At 35.2% G+C, this 10,817-nt stretch overlaps 1 pseudogene; it reads left to right on the top strand.

Annotated features, from left to right (window-relative positions):
• The first annotated feature begins 3,943 nt into the window (after positions 1–3,943).
• Positions 3,944–5,327, top strand: LOC120349708 (annotated as a pseudogene).
• Positions 5,328–10,817: the final 5,490 nt, after the last annotated feature.

Genomic DNA, 10,817 nt, shown 5'->3' with positions numbered 1-10,817 from the left:
ACCTTATATTTTTCGGCAACCTTCGTATACCGACTCACTACTGTGAGAAACAATGTCGTCCACCCTACAAACCGCCTATGGTGAATGCATTCCCGCACCGACAACCAGACATCGCCACAGCCACTATAGGCAATTGCATTGTACACCTCTTGTCTATTTATTACTTTTTCAAGTGCTGTGCTCAGAGGCATTCCATCAGGCTGGTCCTCCAAATATGATGAAATAGATAAATTCTGAACACCATAGGGCAATTCTGCTATCCTCTCTAGACTGATTACCAGTACAGGCCTGTTCACTTGCCCAACGCTAGTTGGTGGTAACACCTCCCTGCGTTCTCACCTCAAAGACTCCTTCCACTTCATAGATATCCTAAAAAGCACAACACTTCCAACTGACCATCAACTCCTCCTTGTTACTATTGATGTGGCCACTCTGAAATCTTGAAATCCCTTCAACATTTCATGTCCCACACCCTCCACTCCTTCAACCATCTTTCTAGTAAACCTTGTCAAACAGGTGCTCACAAACAATGCATTCAGGTTTCAATTCAAACTATGATGTAGCCCCCCAGGCGCCCCCTGCGCCCCCCAGGCGAGGCAGAAGAGGGCGAAGAGATGATGATGGCGAGGGAGAAGACACGGAGCCACCCCTACGCCGAGCTCGCGTCCTCACTGAGTTTCTGTATTGGGCCGAGAATTTCCATTGTAAAAGGGCCGGCGACTTCTTCCAACCATGGATGGAATCGTACGTCATTGAACGCTGATGAGGAGAGAACAAGACTAACTCCCTTTTGGATCTGTCGCCGCGACGCCTGAACATTCCTGGAGGACGACCAATAATCTTCACCCTTCATCGATCTCCGCCAGGGACTCTGGACATCGCAACGACAACTACAAGATGAGTACTTGATCTTTCCCCATCGGAATTCAATGTGTCTCTTTAATTTTGGTCTCTTAAAGACGTAAATGTAGTTGAATTTGGTCTCTTAAGACAAAGATAATCTTTAATTGAAGAAAGTATTTATTGTAAAGTGTTGTTTGAATTTAAATATTCAATATAGAGGCAATCAATCGTCAAATGATTTTTATTTCGGATTCCTCACCACTGGATAGTGGTGAAGAACCACATTGCATTTATGATGCAATTATCACAATGATCCCCAATGATCACAATTATCTCCACCATCAAGGTGGAGATAATTCAACAAATAACTGAATCGCAACACTGGCACGAGGTTTGATATGAAGTTATATGTCCTCTCATTCTTCACCAATATTTTCCTCAGGAATTGAGGGAATATATATCAATGAACATTCCTGGAGGACGATCAATCATCTTCACCCTTCATCCATCTCCGCCAGGGACTCCGGACATCGCAACAACAACTACAAGCTTGATCTTTCCCCATCGGAATTCAATGTGTCCCTTTAATTTTGGTCTCTTAAAGATGTGGATGTAGTTAAATTTGGTCTTTTAAGACAAAGATAATCTTTAATTGAAGAAAGTATTTATTGTAAAGTGTTGTTTGAATTCAAATATTTAATATATAGAGGCAATCAATCGTCAAATGATTTTTATTTCAGATTCCTAACCACTGGAATAGCACTAGAAATTTCACTAACCCCTCCACCATCGGGGTCTCGCATGATTTCCAAACTTAATTATAGGTGTCTGAGAATTTATGTTCTCAAAAGACACTATAGTATAACCACACTCTGATGTAGATTTAGAACCACTGGAAATCTGGAATTTCGTACTCATAGTATAAAAAGTTTTTAATAATTCAAGTGTTTTTTTCCTTTAAAGTATATGAATGTTCAAATAAATAATATTTTAATTTGAATTCAAAAGAAATTTTGTGATGGAAAAATCATAATTAGGGACAGGGTCGGAAACGACCCCACCTGGTATTCTATGTCTCATGCAACCACGTGGTACTAGGAGGGTTAAAAACATCTTTTTGATACTAACCATTTAGTATGTACAACCATAATAAGCCACACTTAATCATATGGATATTGCATTACTGTTTACAACTAGAGGACTGGTTGGTTCATCCCAGTGACTGAAACACCTGCTGTAGACTCTGAGACGTTGTTCTGTAAAGTCAGAAACATCACAACGCATGTAGGTTTTACTGATCATAACAGAGGCTGAGACGACTTTGAAGGTGTCTAATCTCTCATCTGGAACCGAATGGTCGGGAGCCAACTGAGACTGTTCCAGTGGTCTAGTGGCTTGTCAACAAATCGTCGATTGCATATTCCATAAATTCATGGAATGCAAATGCAAAATAATCTTCTGATTTTTCTGTTGCGTGTATGGCTACACTATACACGATTGCTGAAGTGAGACCACAACACTCCATGTCAAACATGTGCATGACTTACTGAATCTCACGATTATTGATTGTCCGATGGATTATGACAAAAATATAAAATAAGCTGTTTCCAAAAGTATATAGTTGATTCTACCATTAGTCGATGAGCCAAGGGGAGAAATTATCAACATTTAGAAGAGACAATTAAATAATTATTGCACCCAGTCTTGCCACCCTTGTCAATGTGAAGAAACATAAAATTTTGGTGGCACCCCATCTTAACAATTTTTATGAACGATTGTTTGAAGTCTCAGAACAAAGTTATATCAAAGAAAAGTTCGATGAAGGTCAGTAATAAAGTGAATGCTAAAGAAAATGAGCAGGAACAAGCAATGGCAGAGGAGAAACCCAATTACAGACCAGTTTATGTAGTAGCTATTGAGGTACTTTGACTTCAACGGTATTGATCTTCTTGGTGTACTGCCGAAAAGCATTGTGTGTGATGTTATGAGGTCTTGTGCATCAAAACAAGGATTTAAAGTCATTTGCAATCAAGTCTATTGCACAAATGTGCATTCGTCACTATGATTTGATGAAACACATCTCGACTCCTTTCACCACCAACTGCTTTACACAAGTGACGCCAATATGAAAATCCAGGTTCTCAGTGACATTGGAAGTTTCTTTGATTATGAGGAATGACGAGTTAATAAGATAGCATGAAGAATTGCTGATGAAGAAATATGAAGATTTACAACATTTGAAAAATGATATATCCCAGAAGATGAGAGTTGAGAAGATTCATTCATCCCCTCATCATCACCTGGACTTAAAATACTCATGAAGAGTTGCCTTTGAAAATAAATAAAAGATTGATGATTGAATTGCAAAAAAAGAACTGTTTTCAAATATTTCAATGCCTTCTAAAGTCGAAAGGATGACTATGCAAAGCTTCTATACCTACTTGTCTATAATTCAATATTTTATTGTGAACTTCCAGTTTTTCTAACTTTTTGAAATTTTTTATACATGTCAATAGTATATTTCCACACATATCTGACATGGAAATATTGAATTATTAGCTGTCGATAAGATTCTACAGGCATTTAAGTAGCTACGTTTGTAGCCAACCGGTCTGAACCAAGTTTGTAAAATCTAACCTAAATTTAGTTGAGCGGTTTGTTTACTCATGAGTAATGTGTTCCGATTTGTGCTTACTATATTTTATATTGTTATTTTAGTGTTGTTGGTTGTGATTTGTTATATTATTTCGAGATATATCTTTAGGAATTCCTTATTGACAAATAGTATCAGGAATTACTCAACAAAAATGTAGTTATCAACCACATCATGACTGATGAAACAGTGCTTTCTAAAACTTGACTGTACACAGGTACCGAAACTAAATTTTTCTCTGTATTTAGGCTTTTTGACTCTTTTTTATATAGTTCCACCTTGGAAATTTCCAAATAAGTATTCTGTTTTTGTATGAGATATGGATTGTTTCATAGAAAACATTCATATAGGGTTATGGTACTGCATGAACTTTTGATATTAGGCCAGTATGAACTACCACCAGTTCTCCTTTGTAATTTGCTTCTGAATTGAACTTTTTATCTCATCATGGAGCCTAGCACAAGTAAAAATAGGGATCACGATAGTGATTTTGAAAATATTTTGAATGATGATTGCATATTAGAGTTGCTAGGAGATGGTAATTTGTCTGAGCTGAGTGATCTAGAAAATGAGGAATTAGATGAAATTTCAGTTGATGAGGGGCCCAGTCATCAAAATACCAGAGAACTCAGAATAGGAAGTGATGTTCTAAAAAAAGATTGTGAACCACTGGAAGAGAGTGTTGAAGAGAGTGACCATCAAGCCTCTGTAGTTGAAGACAATATAACCGATCCATTAGAAGATAGGGAGCCCAATAACAATGAAGATAATAGAGATGATATTTTCAACTTTAACTTGGTAAATAAAAAAAATGTTAAGTGGAGGCATTGCTCCATAGATCATGTTGATGATGAATGGGAGGGGTTAGAACTTCCAGAAATAGATGAGCTGTCTTCCCCATTGGAATACTTCCAAATGTATTGTCCAGACAAGTTATTTGACTTGATATCAGAAATGACCAATATCTATGCTCTGCAAAATAATGTCACAAATTTCAAATTGACCAACACAAATGAAATAAAAACTCTGATAGCATTGCACATTGCAACAGCAATTTATAAATTCAAAAGAATAAGAATGTATTAGGATTCAATGCTAAAATTCAAATTATTTACAGATAACATGTCTAGAGATCGTTTTTTTGAACTGCACAGCAATTTGCATTTGGTCAACAATCTTGAAATCCCCAAGAACAATACAGATAAATTCTACAAGGTTTGACCTCTTTACAATAGTATTCGTGACAGGTGTTTAAAAATTGAAGTAGAAGAAATACTAAGTGTAGACGAAGCAATGGTTCCATTTACTGGTCGATTAGCAGTAAAGCAGTACATCAAGAATAAGCTACTCCATGGGGAATAAAAATATTTATGCTCTGTGGGAAAAGTGGTCTATGTTATGACTTCATCATTTATCAGGGTGCCACTACTGAGATTTCCAATGACATTCAGAAAAATGTAGGTTTGGGGCCCAGTGTAATTCTCAAGTTAGTTGATAGATTCAAAGATGAGAAAGGACATAAGTTGTACTTTGACAACTTCTTTTCGTCATATAATCTTTTCCACATCCTAAATGAGTTAAAAGTCAATGCAGCAGGGACTGTGAGGGTGAACAGATTCCTCAACCCTCCTCTCCTGTCAGATAAGGAGGCTATGAAAAAAGGACGAGGTTTCTGTGATGAAGTGTGCAGTCTGGACAATGTAACACTGGTCAAATGGATTGACAATAAGGCGGTAGTTGTAGGGTCCAATTATGTAGGAGTAGGCACTACTGATGAAGTTGAAGGATGGGACAAATAAAAAAAACAGTACACTACAGTTGTTCGGCCTGAAGTAATCAAGGATTACAATCATGGAATGGGTGGCGTTGATCTGTTTGATCAGTCAATGAGCTATTATAGAATATTTCTGAGGTCAAAGAAGTGGCCACTCCGTATGATCTTCCATGGAATAGATATGGCAATAGTTCAAGGCTGGAAGGAATACAATAGAGAAGCTGAAAGTTTGAAAGTTCCAAATAAAAACATGATGGATCTTCTTGAATTCAGGATAAGAGTGATGGATGGTCTACTTTTGGTAGGGAGATCAGTACCCACAAGTAAACGTGGTCGTCCAAGCAATACTCCTCCAACAATCAAAGTGGTTCAACGGAGACAAGGAGAGAAACGACCCCTCCCAGAGGTTCAATTTGATGGTGTAGATCATCTCCCCATTCATGGTGATGATGAATTACCTCAGAGGTGTAAATACCCAAAGTGTATAGGGAGGTCAAGGATGGTGTGTGAGAAGTGCAATGCCAGCCTTTGCTGGACAAAAGAAAGAAATTGTTTTCGAAACTTCTACAAAAAAAACTGACTTTTCATCGTACTAGAGGTAGGCTTCTGTAAAAAGTTTTTAGAGTAGGATCCCTTATTATTTCCTTTATGATTGAATATTATTAAAAACTAGAAGTAAAATAGTAGTAGTGTTTGTAAAAGTAGTGTGAAGTGAAATACAGTGGTAGGTCAGTAGTGCAACATTTCAGTAGTAATGTTAGTGTAGTTCAGTAGTTTGTGATAAACAATTATTATGACAACCATCAGAATGTGGGAAAGAGAAGTTACCTACAACCTGTAACCAAAGACTTATGTTGACTCAAACACCATCAACGACCGGTAAGTAATGCAGGCTCCCATGCTCCCAAGCATGCTTTGCCAAATTTACAATTCACTTTTGCATGGGTGATGGGGTGGAGTTTTTCTGTCGACAAGGGGGGGGGTGAAGGATGAATGGGTGAAGTTGTTGAAAGCATTAAATTTCAGAAGAAATTGAAGTCTAATGTAATGAAAGAGACACACATCAGCTTCAACAGCCATGTAGTGTAAAATGTAGAAAGCAATGCTTATCAAACATTGATGAGGACCGCCGAAGAATCATGAATGAGAAATTTTGGGATATTGAATCGAATGAAGTAAGAAAATCCTTCATTTTCATTCTGATATGATAATGACCTTGAGGTTGTGAATGAAAGTCATACATAATTTCGCTCCTGGGTTTTGGAAGATTTTGTGTTATAAATAGTCACGGATAAGTACAAATTTTGTATTAATTTCATTATTAATTGTTTCTTGATCACGTTTTATCATTTTATTTTAGATTTTAATTCTTAATTCTATTTTATAAGCCAAACATCGTTTAGAGGTTATTTTGAGGTTAGGTTTTCGAGATTTAAAAATAAACATAGATAGTTTACTTGACTAAAATTATAACCAAATTAAAATCCTATCATTTATAAATCAATTATTATTATTGCAAGTTATATAATTTCTTAGATAGGAAGATGAGCTCAAGCAGAACACCGAAGGTTAATAATAGAAATGTAAACATAGCGGGAGTAATTACGCGTTCCCAAAACCAAAATTCAAAAACGCCAAAACCAAAAACCCCAGTTCTTCAAACTACTTTAGCCGAAAAAGTTGCTCAACTACAAAGTAGCCACACTAATTTAAAAAACCAATTAGAAGTAACTCTAAAAACGTCTGAGGAAGAAAGGTTAGGGATGGTAGAAGAAATTAAATCTTTGGAACTGATTATAAAATTACAAGATGAAGACTATAAAAAAGAAATACTAAATCTAAAAAATCAATGTAGTCTAATGGCGGTGGAAATAAAGAAACTAAAATCTAAATTTGATAATACTAAATGTATGATAGAACCTCCATCCAAATGCAAAAAAATAGAATCTAACCTAAATGATGGGAAATGCTCTGAAAATGGTCGAAATAAAACGTACAGTGAGGTTTTGAAGACAGCAACCAAAAATATAGCTGAGGGAAATAAAGATAGGAAAGGGAGAGTTCTGCTACTGACGTCCAGTCATGGACGTGATTGCAGTGATCTCCTTGATAAAATATTAAAAAATAAATTTGATGTCCAATGTTTTTTCAAGCCAAGTGCATCAATTAATGCAGTTGTAGAGTCAGCTAGGGAACAAACTAAAGACTTTGATGAAAATGACTATCTAATTGTACTGGGTGGCTCAAATAATATAAATGAACCTAACTTGAATCATCTTCCTCAAGTAACAGAAAAAATCAAGGAAATTGTGCCACTCAGCAAAAAAACAAACTTAATAATAAGTACTATTCCTAATAGGTTTGATAGGCCAGAATTAAATGAAGCAATCAATTCGACAAACAAATCAATCCATAATACCATCAACAGCCTAAAAAATAAGAATTCTAAACAACTGGGGATTTGTTTTCTAAATGAAAGGCTGAAAAGACATAACTTCACTAATCATGGGTTGCATCTAAATCGATCTGGCAAAGTAATCTTTTGTAATAGATTGGCAGAGCTGATTGAAAGCCGTTTGCAATCCTCTGGTTTAAAAACAGTCAAAAAAACAAATAACGATTTTTTGGTAAAGTGGCTCAAAACAGGGAAAGGGAAATAGCTACAAATGCTAGAGATAGAGTAGCACAAGATGGTAAGGTTTTTAGTATTTATCATCAAAATATTCAGTATCTTCGCAACAAAATTGACAGATTAGAAGTATTTCTTAAACAGGAGGATCCTGACATTGTTATTTTCACAGAGCATGGCTTAAAAATAAAGGAAATAAATCAAGTTAGGATTCCAGGCTATTCACTGAGATCAGAATTTTGTAGAATAGCTCATAGAAGTGGTGGTGTATGTATATTCACTAGCAATGCTAAACATACCCAAACTTATGAACTGGATTTTGTTAAGAGATTTTCTGTTGATATGGATTTAGAGGTGACGGGACTAAGGTTAAAAATTGATGATCGATTTGAGGTAGCAGTGTTAGGTATCTATAGGTCACCAAATGGAGACTGGCAAAAATTTTGTGAGCTGCTCCATACACTTTTGGAAATTACAACCGCTCGTTTCACAAATGTTATAGTAGTAGGAGATTTCAATACCGATTTTGCCAGGCAGGATAAAATGACAGAGGATATTAGAGATATTATTAATATGAATAATTTAGAAATTAAGGTCCACGAATATACAAGAGTAACTCGAACTTCACAGACAATTATTGATAATATCCTCACAAATATAGAAGGTTGTAATGTCAGGTTAGGTAGCTCAGATCTATCAGATCATAACTATCAAATTTTAGATGTTAAGTTGCAGGGCCAGTATCCAAGCAGAAAAAAAACTTTTGTGAAAGAAATTCAGCAATATGAGCTAGGAAATATAAATTGTTTGAAGCAGGAACTGCTTCAAGAAAATTGGAGTAGTGTTTATAACAGTTGTAACCTAAATTACAAATATAAGCAATTCATTGATACTCTAAGATTTCACATTAGTGTATGCTGTCCAATAAAAAAGTCAAAGTAAAAAGTAAATTAAACAAAGTAGATGAATGGATAACTGAAGATATTCTTACTCAAAGAAATATTGTTAGGGAAGCTTATGAGGAATTTAAATTAGTGAGGGATGTTCCGAGTGAAGTCAAATACAAATGTCTAAAGAAAAACTATGCAAAAGAAGTGAGGAAAGCTAAGTGTAAGAAAACAGCTGAAATATTAACAACTAGTACCAATTTTAACTCTGCTGTTTGGGAGGTAATTAATAGAAATAGGAGAGCAGCTCAAAAAGATACAGTTACTAATGTCCCTAGGATAATCGATGAACATGGAAATTATATGGATGATAGTATAGACATTTGTAACTTTTTCAATAAGTATTATCAACAGGTTGCATATAATCTCCAAAAGTCACTGAACACTAATACTTATAATACAACTACATTAAATGCTGAGCCAATTGAAAAGGTATATAAATTTCATCCATTATCAAGAGATGAGTTGTCAAGAATAATAAAAAATTTGAATAACAAAAAAACAGTAGGATTGGATGGGGTCTCAAGCAAAATTTTAAAAGAATGTGAAAATGAATTACTGGACCCTTTATTGCATCTCCTTAATACTTCACTAGAGCAGGGTATTTTCCCTCATAATCTGAAACAAGGAAAAATTTTGCCAATTTTCAAGAGCGGTGATTCTAAAAGAGTTGAAAATTACAGACCCATTAGTATTCTAAATGTAATAAGTAAAATTTTTGAAAGAGTAGTTTTAAATAGGCTATTGATGCACCTGGAAGAAATTAATTTCATATGTGATGAACAGCATGGGTTCCAGAAAGGGAAATCTACTAAGACTGCAATAGTATCCCTTGTTGAAAGACTAATAGATATAATAGATTCAGGTGAGAAGGCAGCCGCAATATTTCTTGATTTATCCAAAGCTTTTGATTGTGTGAACCATAGAATATTATTGGAAATACTAAAAACTGTAGGTGTGAATGGTATAGAACTAAAATGGTTTGAATCATATCTCATAGGTAGAAACCAGTGTGTTGAGCTTACCAAGGTGGATGGGAATGAAATAGTAAAAATTAAATCTCTAAAAATGGAGGTCCAGGCTGGAGTACCTCAAGGCTCAATTCTGGGTCCCTTACTGTTTCTGTTGTATGTGAACCAATTACCAAAAGAGTTAAAAGATCACAGAGCTCTGTTGTTTGCTGATGACACATCGCTTATCTTTAACAATTATTTATTAGATAGTCTAGAAATAAATGCTTTTACTGGAGTACAGTCAATTGTCCAATTCTTGAAGCAAAGGCAATTAACAATAAATAGTAAGAAATGTCAATTCCTACAATTCAAAAGTAAATATAATTCAGTAGAGGATAGAGAAATAAATGTGTTTGTAGAGGAAAATGAATTAGACCAAGAAGAGAAAGTAGCATTCTTGGGAATTTTATTGGACAGGAAATTAACATGGCATCCTTACATTGAGAGGATATGTAATAAGATATCATCTGGGGTATTTGTCCTGCGGCAGCTTGCTAGGCTGAATGATAAAAAACTACTGTTAACTGCTTACCATGGACTTATACTATCTCATATTAGGTATGCTATTTTAGTATGGGGTAATTCATCTCAACAAAATATGGACAGGGTGTTTCAGATTCAAAAGAAGGCACTCAGATGTATAGAGTAAGTGAACAGGTTAGACTCTTGTAGGCCTTTATTTAAAAAGCTTGGTCTATTAACTGTGCCATCTTTGTATGTATATGAAGTTGTAATGCATGTGAAAACGAGTGGTGTGATCCAGAATTCAGATGTTCATGAGTATAATACGCGAAACAGAGCAGATTATCATATAATGGGTCACAATAGTAGGTTATTTGAACAAAAACCAGATTATATTGGTAGGAAATTTTATAACAAGCTACCTCGAATCTTGAAAAGTAATGATGATTTCAAGATTTTCAAAAAACAAATTAAAAAATATTTAGTTGATAGAGCT

Source organism: Nilaparvata lugens, chromosome 2, assembly GCF_014356525.2.
Source record: "Nilaparvata lugens isolate BPH chromosome 2, ASM1435652v1, whole genome shotgun sequence".
In the NCBI taxonomy this organism is placed as follows: domain Eukaryota; kingdom Metazoa; phylum Arthropoda; class Insecta; order Hemiptera; family Delphacidae; genus Nilaparvata; species Nilaparvata lugens.
The sequence above is the reverse complement of the archived record's forward strand: the minus strand, read 5'-3'. Positions and strand labels throughout refer to the sequence as shown.